Source organism: Herpailurus yagouaroundi, unplaced genomic scaffold (genome assembly GCF_014898765.1).
Source record: "Herpailurus yagouaroundi ecotype Mexico unplaced genomic scaffold, PumYag 254, whole genome shotgun sequence".
Lineage (NCBI taxonomy): Eukaryota > Metazoa > Chordata > Mammalia > Carnivora > Felidae > Herpailurus > Herpailurus yagouaroundi.
The window spans coordinates 542,105-562,586 of record NW_024412471.1 but is presented as its reverse complement, the minus strand read 5'-3'; the positions used below and the strand labels follow the sequence as shown (position 1 = coordinate 562,586).

General features: G+C 37.9%; 1 long non-coding RNA gene across 1 annotated transcript; it reads right to left on the bottom strand.

Moving 5' to 3' along the window:
* Window positions 1-7,544: 7,544 nt before the first annotated feature.
* Window positions 7,545-20,143, bottom strand: LOC121021084 (uncharacterized). The gene is made up of 2 exons (XR_005786419.1): window positions 19,620-20,143; window positions 7,545-7,662 (listed from the first exon to the last, which is right to left on the bottom strand). It is a non-coding gene; the product is annotated as an uncharacterized LOC121021084 (long non-coding RNA).
* Between the last annotated feature and the right edge of the window lie 339 nt (window positions 20,144-20,482).

Here is a 20,482-nt window from a genome sequence, read left to right as displayed (position 1 = left end):
CAAAAGTAAGTTCCCTGAAAGGCTGTAAGTAGTGCCTAGAATGTTGGGAGAGCTCCTCCTTCAGAGCATTTAGAGCAGTGCATCCTTTTAAATATTATTTAGTAGGTGAAAATGTTGGCATTTTAAGCATGAATTTGGGAATAATTTATAAGACTTTGGAACCAAGTTTGGTAAATAAAGAGAATAACTGATAAAGTTTAAAAAAGAGAGTCTATTGTTAAGTGTGAATGAATTTAAAGTAACCAGACTGATTTCTTCAGTCCAGTGGTTCTCAGCAATTCATTTTACTTCAGCAAACATTTTCCGAGGACTTTTCTATGCTCCCATTACCCTTTTGTTTGTGGCAATATGCTTTCAGTGTAAGGCAGTCCAAGATTATGTGCAACAGTATAATAAAGCTAGATCAACTTTGAGGCTTGGCTTAGGGCTTTGGCTATCAGGAAAACTGCTGAATATTTATGTATGTCTTCAAGGAAATTACATTGGTTTAGGATTATTTATGAGACTGGAATTTTCTATCACTCTCTTTCAGTGATTTGGTACTCTCCTGTTTGAAAAACTATTTTGCTCTTTAGGATTTCCCAGGATGCATTGTGCATACATGTGCACGTGCACACACAAATATATAGATGTGAATATGCATCTATCCATCCCTAAATCATCCATAAAGTTTAGCTAGGGACAGACTTGCCCTAGAATATCCAATATGACTGATCTTTCATGCCTTCTGGTTAGAAGAAATTGACAAAAATTGTATTTTAGGCTGCCTGGGATGGTATCTTTGAATAGCACTAGAGAAAAATAAATCTAAGACCTCTATGAATTATAGTCATCAGGCTTAGATTTTGTTAATTTTGGATTAATTTTATTGATTGTTGCCATTACCTATGACCGTTTCATTTGTTTCCCTTTAAAATTAATTACGTTTATTTTACTAATTATAAATAAAGTCACTCCACCCATGTGCTAATTCCTTGCCTCTGGCACTGACTATGCCTCAGAGCTTGGGCCTTCTGGGATTATTCAGTTTAAATTACCTCTGAGCATCTGGACTCTAAACGGAAGGATAGCAAAGTGGGATCTATGGAAAACCATATCGACAGTGTCTCATTTTTGTTTCAGTGGGAGGTTTTCTTCCTTGGGGACTGGTGTCTTGAATTAGGGATACTAGCTCACCAGGTTAGCAAGGTAATTGCAAAAGGCAGAGAGTGTAATTATTTTGTGTAACTATTAAAGGATGACTAAAGGTTCAAGGATTGACTTCTAATCCAATTGCTTCACCCACTGCCCCTAGTATCGTGCAGGTCAAAACACATGGAGCAGAACTGCTCCCTGAGGGTCGAGGACCCCTGGCTGAGGGAGACAAATATTTAGCTTTTTAAGATGTTCATAGATGGCATTCTACTCACTTCTGAGATGTTTATGGCTTGAGAGGCAGATGAACTCATGGAGAGTGGGGCTTGGGCCTTTGCCACAAGAGAAGAGCCTGTTAACCTAGACCTCTGCCAGGGCCTTCCTCACACACATTTCCTAAGTCTGGTCCATGTAGAATAATTCAGGGCAACCACAAGGTAGGACTCTTGAAGGAAAATGTTTCTTGGGTTCTCCCGAAAAACTAAAACAAAATCTGTTTGCAAAATTGTTTAGCCCAACGATGAAGCACACAAACCTTGGAATCTCACAAATCTGGGTTGGAAGTCTGCCTCTGCCACCCACTACTTGTGTGGCTTAATGGGTCTGTAAATATAGGGAATTTTGTTCATAGGGTAGTTATAAAATTTAAAAGAAATAAGTCAAATGCCTAGAACAAAATAGCCATTCAGTAAGAGATAGAGATTGCTATTTTTTAACTATACTCCGCCCCTTTTTTTTTGCATTTGATTGAAATATTGATACTTTCTTTGTCCATTTTGTGGGTGATACTATCAACATGAATGTTGCTTTTACCAGTTTGTTTTGAGAGCCAAAATCTTATGTCGGAAATTGTGCTGGGGATTAATCTGCTTCTCTAGACACTGCATACTGTAGAAGGTGACCTGTGATTAGTCTGCTTGGAAAAAGGACATGGTTCAGGTTCAGTTGGCCAGCAGGTCACATTTATTGAAGGTAATTATGATGCCAATAATCGTGATGCTGTTTGTGGTGGTGGTGATGACAACACAAACTCTGTTCATGAAGGGGATAGAATCCTCAGATCAGACCTATTTATTTTTGCAGCAGGTCAAAGCATAGGACCGAGATTTGCCTGAAGGGTACATAGATTGTCTCCTTTCTCTTCCACTCATTCTATGACTGCAGGGTCAGGGGGGGAATGGAGGCTGTCTATGGTGTATTTATCTTGATTTTCTAATGTATAAACTTTCTCACTCTGGTTATGCTCTAGCCCCTGGAAGCCCCTTTCTGGTTGTTTAGCCACCTCATCTTCACCAGAAAGGTATTCTCTTCCCAAATCTTGAGACCATGGATTCTTTTGAGGCTTTATAGATAGAAAAATATTTCTGTCCCTTCTCTCATAAAGAAGCCAGATTCCTACCAGTCTCTAATGAATTGTGGATTTACGGATTTCTCCACTGCCTCTTCCCCTCCTACCCCCATAGAATTCTGATAGATAGGTATCAGAATGTGTGGTTTGGATTGGTCTGAAATGTCAGGAGACACTTGCTGACTAAGGCATATTTTGCAGCTTTAGAAACCTCCTCTACCTGTATGTAAAATAAAGCTGAGCTATCAAGTTCAGCTGCTTTGACCTGCTAGCTGCTTAAGCCTACCAGTGCCTGGAGTTCAGTTGAAGCAAAGCCCAACCCAAATTAGGTCTTTAAGTAAAGACAGAGGCAAGTTGAGTCAGGTGCATACCAGCAAAATTCAGATCCTGCCTGCTGTAGGACTGGTTCTCTCATCTATTAGTTCTACAACCCAGCAAGCTAGGGCTGAGGCACGGCTGTTTGTCAAACAGCATTGTCAGTGATAAGGCAGGCTGGATCTCTATTCTGAGAATGGTAGTGAAGGAAGGGTCCTTTGTATATTAATTTAAATATAGAGTCTATACTTCCACCCTAAGAAATGCAGAGGTTGGCTGTCCTAAATCACACCTGCATCAAGTACATGGCAGAGGACTGCACTTCAATCCTTAGCCAATTTGAAAAGAGAGTCCCATATGCTTTATTCTTATATCCAAGAAATATTCACAAGAGAAGATGTGTGCTGGGTCATTGGAAAAGGAATAGGACAAAAAGTACCAAATATACACCCAGTGCTCATCTTCTAGACACAGTCACAATAATAGGAGGGCCAACCCCCAAAACTTTCTGTGAAAATATAAAAGGTAAATGTGATACAGTACAATACTAAGCCATTATTGATTCTTTATTTCATACCTTAAAGCAACAAATCCTACAGATTCTGCCTTCAGATTATAGCCAGAATCTGCACAATTCTCACCATCTCCACTGCTACTATCTAGGCTCAACTGCCACCATTTTTTGCTGGTACTGTAAGCCTCCTAACTAATTTGATGCTTCCACTCTTAACAGTGAACAGTGTGAACATTTCAAAACAGAAGGTTGAGCATGCCTCTCCTCTGCTTAACACCCTAGAGTGCCTTCCATCTTGCTCAGAGTAAGCCATAGGCCTGAGAGGGGCTGCAAGGTCTCTCACCTCACCCTGCTACTCCCCTTACTCTCTTTGCTGGGAGACACTGGTCTCCCATCTTAGAGTTTCCTCTCTATGGAATATTCTTTCACAGCTATTACTCCTCTGTCTCCTTTAAGTCTGTGCTCAGTTACTGCCTTTGGGATTCTTGCTTCTGGAGTAATATGGATTGGATTTACCCTCCCATGTTTGTCAGCTAAAATCTAGTTTAAAAAGGATACAAATATTTTTGTAAGTTGGACGACATGCAGAACAGGGGAAATAAATGAGGTGATCCCCAGCTTGAAGCCTAGAGAGAGTTTCCAGGCTGCAACATGAGAGGAAACCTAGGTGAGGTCAATTTGCCAAAAGGACATTACACAATTCTAAGTGTGATATGAACCAAAACTGAACAGAACTGCAAGGAGAAATGGTAGTTTATAGTCAGAGATTTCAAAACTCCTCCCTCAATAATTGGTAAAATAAGTAGAAAATTAGTAAGGGTATAGAAGTTCTTAAAGATCACTATCAACCAAGTTGACCTAAGTGACATTTAGGTCATTTAGTGACATTTAGAACACTCAACAACAGCAGAATAAACATTTTATTTATTTATTTTTAAAGTAGGTTCCATGCTGGGTGTGGAGCTTGAACTCAACATGGGGCTTGAATTCAACATGGGGCTTGAACTCATGACCCTGAGATCAAGACCTGAGCTGAGATCGAGAGTTGGATGCTCAACTGACTGAACCACCCAGGCGCCCCTACACATTATTTTAAAGTGCACTTGGAACATTTATCTAGAATGACTGAATTCTAGGCATAGAGCAAGTCTCAATAAATTCAAATGATTCAAATCCTACAGACTATGTTCTCTGCAGCAGAAGTAGGAATTAACAGATATCTTGGAACACTCAAATATTCAGAAACTAAAACATCAAAATAACTTATGGTTCAAAGAACAACAAATCAAAGAGGAAATTAGAAAGTATTTTTAATTTTAGACACCCACAAAATTTGTGAGTTACAGTTAAAGCATGCTTAAAGGAAAATTTATAGCACTAAAATATCTATACTAGAAAAGAAAAAAGGCCTCAAATCAATTACCTAAGCTTCCACTTTAAGAAACTAGAAAAAAGGGGCACCTGGGTGGCTTAGTCGGTTGAGCATCTGACTGGCTCAGGTCATGATCTCACTGTTTGTGTGTTTGAGCTGCACATCGGGCTCTGTGCTGACAGCTCAGAGCCTGGAGCTGCTTTGGATTCTGTGTCTTCTTCTCTCTCTGCCCCTCCCAGCCCACACTCTGTCTCTCTGTCTCTCTCAAAAATAAACACTAAAATATATTTAAAGTTGAAAATGACCTATAAATATTAAAAAAAAGAAACTAGAAAAAAAAGAGCAAATTGCACTTAAAGTAAGTAGAAAAAAAAGAGATAATTAAAGACAAAAGAATACGTCAATGAAATAGAAAACAGAAGAATGGTAGAGAAAAAACAGAGAAACCAGGATCTGATTCTTGGAAAAGATCAAAAGAATTGAAAAACCTTTAGTCAGAGTAATTAGGAAAAGAGAGAAAGAGTGAGAGAGAGAAATGACATGTATTTTCAATATCAATATCAGAATGAGAGGATATCACAAAGAGATAAATCGCTTTATGAATAGCCTTAGTGTTTAAGTTAAATATGTAGTTAAAAACCTCACATGCACACAAAACCCCCCTCTAGACCCAGATGGCTTCACTGGTGAATTATATCAAACATTTAATGAAGAAATAACACCAATTCTCTACACACTCTTCCAGAAAATTGAAGAGGAGGGAACACCTCCCAACATATTCTGTGAGGCCAGCATTATCCTGATAGCAAAACTGGATCAAGACATTATAAGAATAGGAAAAATGCAGACTAACATCCCTCATGAACATGGATGGCAAAATTCTTAAGAAAATTGTGGCAAATAATTTGACAATATATTAAAACTATAATATGTTATGGTCAAGTGGGGTGTATCCTGGGAATGCCAGGCTGATTCAACATTCAAAAATCAATCAAGGTGGGGCACCTGGGTGGCTCAGTCGGTTAGGCCTCCGACTTCTGTTCAGGTCATGATCTCACAGTTCATAGGTTTGAGCCTGGCAGGGGGCTCTGTGCTGACAGCTCAGAGCTTGGAGCCTGCTTCGGATTCTGTCTCCTTCTCTCTCTCTGTCCCTCCCCTACTTGTGCTCTCTTTCTCTCTCAAAAATAAACAAATAAACTTAAAAAAAATCAAGGTAATGTATCATATCCAAACAGAGAAGGAGGCAAACCATAAGAGACTCTTAAATGCAGAGAACGAACTGGGGGTTAATGGGGGTGGACAGCTGGGGAGGTGGGGAATATGGGTGATGAACATTGAGAAGGGCACTTCTTGGGATGAGCACTGGGTTGTATATAAGTGATGAATCAGGGGAATCTACTCCTGAAGCCCAGACTACACTGTATTTTAGCTAACTTGACAAAAAAAAAAAAAAGTAATGTATCATATCAAAATATGAAAGAAGACAAACCATATTATCATCTCAATAGACGCAGAAAAAGCATTTGATAAAATTCAGCATTCATTTGTGATAAAAATCTTTTAGCTATGAGATGCCTGGGCAGCTCAGTCAGTTAAGCCTCTGACTCTTGGTTTTGGCTCAGGTCATGATCTCATGGTTTGTGGAATTGAGCCTTGTGTCAGGCTCTGCTCTGGCAGTGCGGAGCCTGCTTGGAATTCTCTCTCTCCCTTTCTCTCTGCCCCTCCCTCTCTCTCTCGATCTCAAATAAATAAATAAACTTAAAAAAAACTCTTAGCTAAATTGGAATAGAAGTAAACTTTCTTGGGGCGCCTGGGTGGCTCAGTCAGTTAAGCGTCTGACTTCAGCTCAGGTCATGATCTTGCGGTCTGTGAGTTCGAACCCCGTGTCGGGCTCTGTGCTGACAGCTCAGAGCCTGGAGCTTGCTTCAGATTCTGTGTCTCCCTCTCTCTGCCCCTCCCCCACTCATGATCTGTCTCTCTCGCTCTCAAAAATGAATGAATGTTAAAAAAAAATTTAAAAAAAGGGAAGGAAATTTTCTCAGCCTGATAGCAGGTATCTAGAAAATTCCTACAACTAGCATTTTACCTAATGGTAAAGACTGAATGCTTTCCCTTTAAAACTGGGGGTATTAATATCACCACTCATATTCAGTATCATAGTAGAGACGTTAGCCAGTACCATAAGGCTACAGGTGGGAAAGGAGAAAGTAAAACTTTATTTATTTGTAGATAATGTGATTGTCCATGTAGAAAATCCCAAACTACAAAAAAAAAAACCCTCTATTAGAACTAATAAGTGAGTTTTATCGAGTCCCAGGATATAAGGTTAGCATACAAAAATTGATTATATTTCTATATAACATTAATAAACCATTGAAATTAAAAGTATCATTTACAAGAGCACCAGAATCATGAGAACTTAAGTATAATTTAAAAAAATATGTGCAAGATATGTGTGCTGAAAACTACAAAACACTGATGAAAAATCAAAGGAAAACCTGTATAAACAAAGTTACCCATATTCATGGGTTCTAGGCTTCCAAGACTCATTATTAAGTTATAAATTAAAAAAATCATACAGATTCAATAAGATCCTTATAAGAATCATAATAGGCTTTTTGTTTTGTTTTGTAGAAATGGGCAAGTTGATTCTAAAATTTACAGGGAAAGGCAAAGAAACCAGAATGGGCAAACAACTTGAAAAACAACAAAATTGGAGAACCCATATTGATTGACTTCAAGACTTACCGTAAGCCACAGTGATATAGTATCTTATTGACAGAAAGTCATACAGAAGAATGGGATAGAGTAGAATATCCAGAATTTTTTTTTTTAAAAAAACTTATTTATTTTGAGAGAGAGAGAGAGAGCAAGGGAAGGGCAGAGAGAGAGGGGAAGAGAGAGAATCCCAAGCAGGCTTTGCACCAGCAGTGCTGAGCCCGATGGAGGGTTCGAACTCATGAACCATGATATCATGACCTGAGCAGGATGCTTAACCCACTGAGCCACCCAGGTGCCCCATCCAGAATTTGTTTTTAATTCAAGTATGACACAGTGTTATATTAGTTTCAGGAATGCAATATAATGATTCAGTAATTCTATACATTTTTCAGTGCGCATAAAGATAAGTGTACCCTTAATCCCCTTTATCCATTTCACTCATCCCCCCCCACCTCCTCTCTGGCAACCACCAGTTTGTTCCCTATATTTAAGAGTCTATGTTCCTTTTGTTTGTCTTGTTTCCCCACATTCACTTGTGTTGTTTCTTAAATTTCAGAAATTGACAAATTCTTAGGTGATAAGTTAAGTTTCAACAGAAGTGCAAAGGCACAAATTGAAGAAAGATAGTCTTTTCAACATATTATGCTGGAGCAATTGAATATCCATATTAAAAAAAAAGAAAAGGGAAAAAGAAACTATGGTTTATCTTTGCATGATATACAAAAATTTCCATAAAATGGATTGTAGATCTAAATATCAAACTTAAATGAATAAAATTTAAAAAAACATTCTTTCAATGTTTACTTATTTTTTTGAGAGAGAGAAAAAGAGAGAGAGAGAGAGAACGAGCAGGGGAGGGACAGACAGAGAGGGAGACACAGAGTCTGAAGCAGGCTCCAGGCTCTGAGCTGTCAGCACGGAGCCCAACATGGGGCCCAAACCCATGAACCACGAGATCATGATCTCAGCCAGTCGAATGCTTGACCAACTGAGCCACCCAGGTGCCCATAAATTAATAAAAATTTCAAAGAAAACATAGGGAAAAAGTCTTTGACCTTGAATTAGGCCAGATTTTTTAAATTGATTTTTTAGATGTGACACTGAAAGCATAATTCATGAAAGAAAAAATGGTAAACGGGGTTTCATCAAAATTTCCTTTGAAAGACAACTATTAAGAAAGTGGTAAAACAAGCCACAGACTGGGAGGAAGTATTTGCACATCATGTATCTGATAAAAGACTTATATCTAGAATTTATAAAGAACTCCCAAAACTCAATAACAAGAAAATAACTCAATGAAGAAATTGGCAAAAACAAATGAGCAAATGGAAGAGACAGAGAGAGAGAGAGAGAGAGAGAAAGCAAACATGACAGAGAAACCAAGAAACAGATTCTTAACTATAAAGAACAAACTGATGGTTACCAGAGGGGAAGGTGTGGGGACATGGGGGAAATAGGTGATGGGGATTAAAGAGTGCACTTGTGATGAGCACTGGGTGTTGTGTGGAATTGTTGAATATTGTACACCTGAAACTAATATTACACTGTTAACTGACTTGAATTAAAATAAAAAAAAATTTTAAATTTTGAATGGACCCTTCACTAAAGAAGATATGTTAATGGCAACTGAGCATATGAGAAGATGTTTAATATAATTAATCATGAGGGAAGTGCAAATTAGAACTTAAGTGAAATACTGCGACATAATTTTTTAACAAATCTGATAATACCAAATGCTAGCTAGGGTGCAGAGCAACTGGAATTCTCAGAATGAAAAAATGGTGCAGCTACTTTGGAAAACTAAATTTCTTATAAAGGTAAACATACACTCACCATCTGATTTAGCAGTCCCACTCTTAGATATTTACCCATGTGAAGTGAAAATTTATATTCAAAAACCTAAATGCAAATGTTTATAACAGCATTAGTTGTGATAGCCAAAGACTAGAAACAACTAAAGTGTCCTTCACCTGGTGCATTGCTCATTCAACACCCCCCCTCCAAAACAAAACTGTGATCTATTCATAGTAATTTGCCACAAAATTGATGAATCCCAAATCCATTTTGCTAAGTGAGAGAAGCCAGGCTCAGAAGGATGAATTCTGTGTATAATTCCATTTATATGACATTCTGGAAAAGGCAAAGCTATAGGGGCAGAATTGGATCAGTTGTTGCCAGAGCCTGGGTTGAAGAAAGAGGTTGACTACAAAGGAAAGCAGAAGTATTTTTTTTTGAATAATGGAACTTTCTATATGTTGATTATGGTGGTGGTTATATGGCTATTTGCATTTGTCAATGCTTGCAGAACTGTACACTAAAAAGATTAAATTTTAATCTATATAAATTATATCTTAATATAAAAATTTAAATAAATTAAAAAAATATTGTCTTCATAATAACACCTTTTCTGACCACTTTATTTAATATCACCATTCTTTTCCAGCATTCTCATTTTCACTTCTGTTTGATTTTTTCCATACCACTTATCATCATCTAACATCCTGTATAACCTACTTATAATATCTGTTTTATTTACTGCTATATTAAAAATGCCTAGAATAGTTCCTGGCACATCATAGATACTTAAAATATTTGTTGAATAGATGAATAAATAAGTGAATGTATGATTTGGTATCAGGAGATCTGCATTTTGCCTCATCCCCTTCCTGTTTGTATTCCTTGGATAAACCACATAAACTCTCTTTGCTCAACTGTCTAATCTATAACATGGAGTGATAATATAAACATTATTTATCTCAAAGGGCTTTGTGAGGATAAAATTTAAAAAAATTATAAAAACTTATTATAAACTCTGTAGTATATGAATTAATATTGTCGTCATTGTTATTACTTTTTAAAATCCACACAATCTTCAATTTTTTGTTTACATAATTCTTCTCTTTTCTCCACTGATATAACATTAATAATCCCACTCATACAACTTAGCACCCAGGCTTACATTGATCTAAAATGTGAAATGTTTTGGGGCGCCTGGGTGGCGCAGTCGGTTAAGCGTCCGGCTTCAGCCAGGTCACGATCTCGCGGTCCGTGAGTTCGAGCCCCGCGTCAGGCTCTGAGCTGATGGCTCGGAGCCTGGAGCCTGTTTCCGATTCTGTGTCTCCCTCTCTCTCTCTCTCTGCCCCTCCCCCGTTCATGCTCTGTCTCTCTCTGTCCCAAAAATAAATAAAAACGTTGAAAAAAAAAATAAATAAAATGTGAAATGTTTTGTTAACACAACTAGATTTTAAGTTCAGAGAGGACAAACTATAGTTCTATATCATACATTTTAAATTATTCCTGATAAAATGATCTTATTCTTTTCATTCATTCAATCAAGAAATCAACCTGTGCAAAGCCCCTGAGGTACAATGGACCTGATAAGTTCAGGGATCAACCAGGAGATAAGTGTAGCTGGAACAGAGTGACTGAGAGAGAGAGAATACTGAGAATGTATGGTTCACATCTCTAAGCCTTAGATACTGGCTTTTACTTTAAGTGAGAAGGGGAATTAATGTCAGATTTAGAACAAAGAGGTTATCTGATTTCCTTTTAAAAGCGTCTTTCTACCCACTTAGGTTGAAAATAGACTGTAAGGGGGCAAAGGAAGAATCTGGGAGACAAGTTATGAAGCTACTGCAATATTTGTTAAATATATACTCATGTTTGATCAAATTTGTCCTTATTTAAATAAAGAAACAAAGCAGAAAAATTTCATGTATTGTCAAATCACCTGTTGTCAAGCTTAGAAAATATGGTCATTTTATTCTATTGCCTAACCATCTAACATGGGAGACATAATAAGTACTAAAGAGACAATTGTTGGTGGATTTGAATTATTGTATTAAGAGGACTGAAATCAGTGTAGCCTTCTTGAATCACCTAAGATTATCCTGTTTTGCTCTTTGGGCCTATGGGAAGAGATGAATGAATCTAGGACCTCTTATAGCAGGAAGTTTTAGTTGTGAGATCACCAAGTTGTGTGGCAGAACCACCTAGGGCTGCTGTGCCACAAACACCCTCCCAGTGTTCTAGTGTTGCTATGCTGGGTTACAGCACCAGTCATGAACACTCAGTACAGTACATGGAGACTTCTGCATATGTGCCTCATCCTGACTCTCAGCATAGGCCAGGTCCCTGATCAGCAATCCCACCTGCTTCATGGAATGGGATACAGCTGTATTCTCCACTATGGATTTATTTTTAGTGTCTAAAAATTTTCATTTAGCAAGGAAATTTAGACTTCCAGGGTAACAATGGAGGCCTCACAAGTGAGTTTTCTTTACTTAAGAGCACAAGTTCTGGGGGTACCTGGGTGGCTCAGTCGGTTGAGTATTCGATTCTTGATTTCAGCTCCGGTCATGATCCCAGGGTCATGGGATGGAGCGCTGTGTTGGGCTCTGTGCCGAGCATGGAGTCTGCTTAAGACTCTCTCTCTCTGTCTCTCTCTCTCTCTCTGTGTCTCTGTCTCTATCTGTCCCTCTGCCCCTTACTGCCCCACCCCACTGTAGGCTCATTGTCTCTCAAAACAAAACAAAACAAAACAAAACAAAACAAAACAAAACAAAACAAAAACGCACAAGTTCTGAAGCGGATTAGATTTGGATTTGATTCTTCTTTGTGCTACTTGGTTGTGTTACTCTGGGAAAGTTATTGAACCTTCCTGACCGTGGAGTTTCCTCAAATGTAAAATTGAGATTCATTCATTCAGTTGCTCATTCACACAAAATGTATTTAGTGAGCATGAGCTAGATAGACACTGTGCTAAATGCTGGGAATACAGTGGTGAATGAATAGATATGACCTTTGCCTTCAGAGCATTTATAGTGTAAAAGATAGTAATACTAAGTACCTCATAGTGTTAATCTAAGGATAAATAAGAAAATGTGTAGCATATACCTTGGGTCATCTTTCCTACTGCTACTTTTTCTAGAAACTGCCCATTTCCTTCCAAGTTCTGTGCACATTTATTTGGTCCAGATTATCCACCTGACCAAGCTAGGCCAATGGGTACCTTCCCTTGGAATTCAGTATTAGCACTATGGGATTGCATTGTTAGTCTCTTCCCAGTGTCTTCAATGGAGATGATATTAACCCCTGAAGTATGAATAACCATGTAGTTTGGGAAGCAGGAAAAAATAATCTCTACCAAGAGAGAATAATGAAGCATGGAGCAGAGGCACAAGGAAGACTAGAGACCAAATTCAACAATACGTTAAAAAGATCATAAAAATCATAAAAAGATCATAAAAATCCCACCAGAATCAAGTGGGATTTGTTCTAGGGATGCGAGGATTTTTCAACATCCAAAAATCAATCAATGTGATAACTGCATTAACAAAATTAAGAATAGAGATCATCATCTCAATGGATGCAGAAAAACATTTGACAAAATTCAACATCCATATATAATAAAAACTCTCAACAAAGTAGAGAATGTACCTCAACATAAAAAAGGCCGTGTGTAACAAACACACAGCCAACATCATACTCAATGGTGAAAAGCTGAAAGCTTCTCCACCAAGATTAGGAATAAGACAAAGATGTGCATTCTTGCCACTTTTATTCAATATGTTATTGGAAGTCCTAGCCACAGCAATTAGGTAAAAACAATAAAAAGAAGTCAAATTGGAAAAGAAGAAGTAACACTATCACTATTTTCAGATGACGTGATACTGTGCATATAAAATCCTAAAGACTTCACCAAAAACTGTTAAAAGTGATTAGTGCAGTAAACCTACAGGCTACAAAACTAACACACAGAATTTGGTTGTGTTCCTAGACACTAATAATAAGCTATCAGAAAGAGAAATCAAACAAGTAATACCATTTAAAATTGCATCAAAAAGAATAAAAATACCTAGGAATAAGTTTAACGTAGGAGGAGAAAGATCTATACTCCGAAAACTATAAGACATTGATGAACAAAATTGAAGATGACACCAAAAAAATAAATGGAAACATATATTGTGTTCATGGATTGGAAGAATTAATATGGTTAAGATATCCATACTATGCAAAGCAATCGACAGGTTCAGTGCAATCCCCATTAAAATATCAATGGCGTTTTTTTCTCAGAATTGGAGCAAAGAATCCTAAAATTTGTATGGAACCAGAAAAGACCCCAAATAGCCAAAGCAATCTTGAGAAAGAAGAATAAAGCTGGAGATGTCATTCTTCCAGATTTCAAACTATACCATAAAGCTATAGCAGTAAAAACAGTATGATAGTGGCATAAAAACAGACACATATATAAATAGAATAGAATAGAGAGTCCAGAAATTAACCCACACATATAGGGTAAATTAATCTGTGAAAAAGGAGGGAAGAAAATACAATGGGAAAAAAACTTTTATCTTCAATAAATGATGTTGGGATATCTGGACAGTTACATGCAAAAAATGAAATACATTCAAAATGGATTAATGGATTTAATCATTAATTAATTGATTAATACATTCAAAATGGATTAAATACTTAACTGTAGGACCTGAAACTATAAAACTCCTAAAAGAAAACATAGAAAATAAACTCTTTGACATTAGTCTTAGCAATATTTTTTGGACCTGTCTTCTCAGGCAAGGGCGATGAAAGCTAAAATAAACAAGTGGGACTACACAAAACTAAAAAGCTTGTGCACAGTGAAGGAAACCACCAACAAAATGAAAAGATAACCTACTGAATGGGAAAAGATATTTGCAAATCATACATACATAAGGGGTTAATATCCAAAAAATATAAAAACTTAACAGAACTTAATATCAAAAAAATATAACCCAATTAAAAATGGGCTTTTTCAAAAAGACATACAGATGACCAACAGGCACATGAAAGACTCACAGTGTCACTAATCATTGGGGAAATACAAATCAAAACCACAATATGATACTGCCTTATACCTGTTAATCACACTAAATTGTAATATTTAACGTTACCTATCTTCTAGACTACTCCCTGGGGGGTAGGGGCATGTCTTATTTTTCATGATAGTCCAGCATTTACACATGCCAGGCACATAATATGAGAGTAGAAAATGATTGAACAGAACCAAACAAAACCTTAGTAACTTACGATTGACAGAGTGTTCTTTCATAATTAGTTCATTTGATCTTCGTAATAGCCATTAGAAGTATTATCATCTCCATTTTGCCTATGAGGAAATGCTCAAAGAGGTCAGTTGAGTTGCCTCAAATCACACATATGGAGAAGGGTAAATATACTCAAACCTAGATTTTCTAACCTGAAGTCCATTATTTTCTTCATTAGAATCATGTGATTATTTATATAATGGTCATTATGGTAGACAGAATGGCTCCTCAGAAATGTGTGCAGCCATATCCTTGGAATCTTGGAACTATGTTACCTTTTATGGCTAAAGGGACTTTGCAGATATGTTAAATTAAGGATATTAAGATAGGAAAAGTGTCCTAGATTATCCAGGTGGGCCCAGTACAATCCCAGGTGTCTGTATACAAGGGAGGCAAGAGGGTCAAAGTCAGAGACAGGAGATGTGACAGTAGGAGCAGAGGTCAGAATGATGTGCTTGAAAGGTGGAGGAAGCATCCTTAAACCAAAGAATGAGGTTGCCTGTAGAAGCTGGAAAAAGCAAGGAAATGAATTATCTCCTAGAAGGAATGCAGCTTTGCCAACACCTTGGTTTTAACCTGTAAGGTCCATTTTGGACTTCTGACCTCCAGAACTATAAGAGAAAAATTTGTGTTGTTGTAAGCCACTAGACTTGTGTTAATTTATTACAGTGGCAACAGGTAACTAATATAGTAATAATTTATTGTTAGACTGTGTCTGTGTTGTATAGACCTTTAGATACTACCAGATGGCATGGTTTCTACCTGTTCAGTTCCCACGTCATCCTTAGTCATAAATTTTAGGGTAGTAATGATGTAGTTTGAAAACTACCTACTGATTGATTTCAGTACCATTGATGTGGACACTGAATAAGTGTCTGTTGGTTAACTGATATACATTCTGGGCTCTATAAATGTGAATGTCCAAAATCAGATACAGAGACTTAAGATGGCAGAGTAGTAGGAGGACCCTCTGCTTGTCTCATCCCTCAAACACAGCTAGGTAAATATCAAATCATTCTGAACACTCAGGAAATAGATCTGAGGACTGACAGAACAAACTGCACAACTAGAGGGAGAGAAGAGGCCACATTGTGGAAAGTAGGAGGTGCAGAGACATGATTTAGGGGAGAGGAGAGTATATATACATGGGATTGCACAAGAAAAACACTTCCCCCAAAACACTGGGAAAATGTGAGGGGCTGATTAACATGAGTTTTTACAATCAGCAGAGCTCAAAACCTGGAGTTTTAGAAGTCTATGCCATGGTCAGTGTGGAGCCCACTGGGCACAGCAGTCTATCTGTTAGATAGACCCTTTTCTTATGACATTGTGTCTTTCTTCATCTCTTGTTACAGTTTTTGGTTTAAAATCTAGTTTGTTGATATAGGTAAGTATGGCTATTCCGGCTTTCTTTTGAAATGAAATGAAAAGATGAAATGAAAAATGGTTCTCCATCCCCTCACTTTATTTTTTTTTTAATTTAAATGTTTATTTTTGAGAGAGAAAGAGTACGAGTGGGGGAAGGAGCAGAGAGAAGGAGACACAGAAACCGGAAGCATGCTTCAGGCTCTGAGCTGTCAGCACAGAGCCCTATGCGGGGCTCGAACTCACGAACCATGAGATCATGACCTGAGCTGAAGTTAGATGCTTAACTGACTGAGCCATCCAGGTGCCCCTAAGAGCTAGTTCTTTAAGGAATTAATAAAATTGATAAACCCTTAGACTTACCAGAAAGGAAAGAGAAAGGATACAAAGAAATAAAATCACAAATGAGAGAGGAGAGATCACAGCCAACACCACAGAAATACAAACGATTAATACAGAATACTATGAAAAATTAAAATTAAAAATAAAAGATCTGTACTCTGAAAGCTGTAGAACTTATGAAAGAACTTGAGGAGGACACAAAGAAATGGAGAAACATTCCATGCTCATGGATATGAAGAACAAATATTGTTAAAATGTCTATACTACCCAAAGCAATGTACACTTTTCAATGCAATCCCTATCAAAATACCACCAGCATTTTTTTCACAGAGGTAGAACAAACAAACCATTTTAAAATGTGTATGGAACCACAAAAGATCTCGAGTAGTGAAAGCAATCTTGAAAAAGCAAAGCTGGAGGTATCACAATTCCAGACATCAAGCTATATTACAAAGCTGTAGAGATCAAGACAGTATGGTATTGGCACAAACACAGACACATAGATCAATGGAACAGAATAGAAAACCCAGAAATGGACCCACAACTGTATGGTCAACTCATCTTTGACAAAGCAGTAAAGAATACCCAATGGAAAAAAGACAGTTCCTTCAACAAATGGTGTTGGGAAAACTGAATGAAAACATGCAAAATAATGAAACTGGGGGCACCTTGGTGACTCAGTTGGTTGAGCATCTGACTTCAGTTCGGGTCATGATTTCACAGTTCATGGGTTCCAGCCCCACGTCAGGTTCTGCACTGACAGCTCAGAGCCTGGAGCCTACTTCACATTCTGTGTCTCTCTCTCTCTGCCCCTTCCCCACTTGTGAGCTCTTCTCTCCTCTCCCTTTCCCTCTCCCTCTCCGTCTCCCTGTCATGAAAAGATGCTCAACATCACTCATCACCAGGGAAATACAAATCAAAACGACAATGAGATACCACTTCCAACATGTCAGAATGGCTACATTTAACAACATGGGAAACAATAGATATTGGTGAGGATGGGGAGAAAGAGGAACCCTCTTATACTTTTGGAGATTTCTCAAAAAGTTAAAAATAGAGCTACCCTATGACCCAACAATTGCACTACTAGCTATTTACCCAAAGGATACAAAAATATTGAATTGTGAGGCATATGCACTCTGATGTTTGTAGCCATATTATCAACTGTTACCAAATTATAGAAAGAATCCAAATGTCCATCAACTGATGAATGGATAAAGAAGTTATAGTATATGTATGTGTGTATATATAATGGAATATTTATCAGCCATCAGAAAGAATGAAATCTTGCCATTTGCATATGACATGAATGAAGCTAGAGTGTATTGTGCTAAGCGAAATAAGTCAGAGAAAGACGGATATCAAATGATTTCACTTATATGTGGAAATTTAGAAACAAAACAGATGAACATAGGGCAAATAAAAAAAGGAAGGGAGGCAAAGCATAAGAGATTTTTAACTATAGAGAACAAACAGGATTCCTGGAGGGGAGATGGACAGAGGATGCATTAAATGGGTGATGGGTATTAAGGATGCGCTTGTTGTGATGAGCATTGGGTGTTATATGTAAGTGATTAGTCACTGAATTCTACTGCTAAAACTAATATTGCAGTAGATGTTAACTAACTAGAATTTAAATAAAAACTTGAAATATTAGGGGCACCTGGGTGACTCAGTCAGTTAAGCCTCTGACTCTTGACCTTGGCTCCAGTCATGACCTCACAATTTGTTAGTTTAGCCCTTCATTAGGCTATGTATGCATTGTCAGTGCAGAGCCTGCTTGGGATTCTCTGTCCCTCCCCTGGTCACGTTCATTCTGTCTTTCTCTCTCTCGCTCAAAATAATAAACAAATAAATAAAAAAAAACCTGGAAACATTAAAAAAAGGTAAAGGGGAGAAAACTGTTAAAAGCAATTTTTTTTAAATATATGAAATTTATTGTCAAATTGGTTTCCATACAACACCCAGTGCTCATCCCAAAAGATGCCATCTTCAATGCCCATCACTTACCCTTCACTCCCTCCCACCCCCCCATCAACCCTCAGTTTGTTCTCAGTTTTTAAGAGTCTCTTATGCTTTGGCTCTCTCCCACTCTAACCTCTTCCTTCCCCTCCCCCATGGGTTTCTGTTAAGCTTCTCAGGATCCACATAAGAGTAAAAACATATGGTATCTGTCTTTCTCTGTATGGCTTATTTCACTTAGCATCACACTCTCCAGTTCCATCCACATTGCTACAAAGGGCCATATTTCATTCTTTCTCATTGCCACGTAGTACTCCATTGTATATATAAACCACAGTTTCTTTATCCATTCATCAGTTGATGGACATTTAGGCTCTTTCCACAATTTGGCTATTGTTTAGAGTGCTGCTATAAACATTGGGGTACAAGTGCCCCTATGCATCAGTACTCCTGTATCCCTTGGGTAAATTCCTAGCAGTGCTACTGCTGGGTCATAGGGTACTCTATTTTTAATTTTTTGAGGAACCTCCACGCTGTTTTCCAGAGTGGCTGCACCAGTTTGCATTCCCACCAACAGTGCAAGAGGGTTCCCGTTTCTCCACATCCTCTCCAGCATCTATAGTCTCCTGATTTGTTCATTTTGGCCACTCTGACTGGTGTGAGGTGATATCTGAGTGTGGTTTTGATTTGTACTTCCCTGATGAGGAGCGATGTTGAGCATCTTTTCATGTGCCTGTTGGCCATCTGGATGTCTTCTTTAGAGAAGTATTTTTGCAACTTCTTGTGAGTGTATAGTTATTTCAAAATAAAAAGTTCTTTTAAAAAGCAAAAAAAAAAAAATCCAGTACAAAAAATGACCTCATGATCTTTGTGTGAGGCTTGTGAACTCTGGGATGAGACTTGTTTGTTGTTTCCCCATTAGATACATGAATTCAGTGTGTAATCATCTCCAGTGAGAGATTAATTTAGTAGAGATGGAAAATATCACCCTGATAGGATTTCTCAGGGGCCTACATGGAGTCTTAAGTGAATTTGTGCAATATCTCAACTCTAGATATCTGCTGATCAATATTCCCTATTCCTATCACCTTTGCACACATATGCAAATAGTCTTTTTTTATTTCCCTTAATATTTATCATTTTCTTTCTTTGTATTCATTAGCATCCTGTTTGGCTATTGACAAAGGATAACATAATGACTTCACTAAACAATTTATTCATAAGACAATAAAATATTATTTCCCCTTGTTTGGGAAGATTGAACTCTTTCACTACTTTATAAAAGTTATAATGGATTTTATTTTTTGAAAATTTATTTATTTACCTTTGAGAGAGAGAGAGAGAGAGACAGAGAGAGAGAGAGCAAGGGAGGGGCAGAGAAAGAGGAAGAGAGAATCCCAAACAGGCTCTGCACTGACAGTGCAATGTGAGGCTTGAGTTCACGAACCATGAAATCATGACCTGAGCTGAAATCAAGAGTCAGATGCTTAACCGACTGAGCCACCCAGGCGCCCTGAAGTTATAACTGGTTTTAAAAAGGGAGAATTAGAGAAATTTGAACAACTGTGCCAAGGCCCTATCCTAATATGGCATTAATGCCTGGGGTAAAGTTCCTTCCTCCCCAGTGAGCAGGGAAATTCCACTGGGAACAGGAGTGGGGAAGAATAGACAATAAGTGATATATGATATGACATATAATATGACATATGTATATATGTAATATGTGATATTACATGTATCTATAATATCTCTATATAGGTATATATGACATGACAGATGGTGATAAGTACTGTGGAAAGAAACAGGATAAGGAGGAGCAGGAGTTGGGGTGTATTTTGTATGAGGTGTTCAGGGAAGGGCTAACTTAGTGACATTTGGGCAAAGGCAAGAAGGTAATTAAGGTTCAAGTCATGCTCCCAGGGGAAGAGTTTTATGGACAGAAAAAGCGTAGGGCCCTGTGGTAAGAGCTATTTGGTGCATTTAAAGAACAGCAAGGAACTAGTGTGGATGGAATGGAGTGAGCAGGGGAGACAGGTATAGAGGATGAGGTTAGAAAATGGTGGGGGGTGGGGTGCCTGTGTGGCTCAGTCAGTTAAGGGTCTGATCAGGTCATGATTAGTGAGTTTGAGCCCTGAATTGGGCTCTGTGCTGGCAGCGTGGAGCCTGTTTGGGATTCTCTCTCTCTCTCTCTCTCTCTCTCTCTCTCTGCCCCTCCCCTGCTTGTGTGCATGCGCGCTCTCTCTCTCTCTCTCTCTGTCTCAATAAATAATTAATAAAAAAAAAAAGAAAGTGGTGAGGGCAAGGTCTTATATCATAAAACAGTA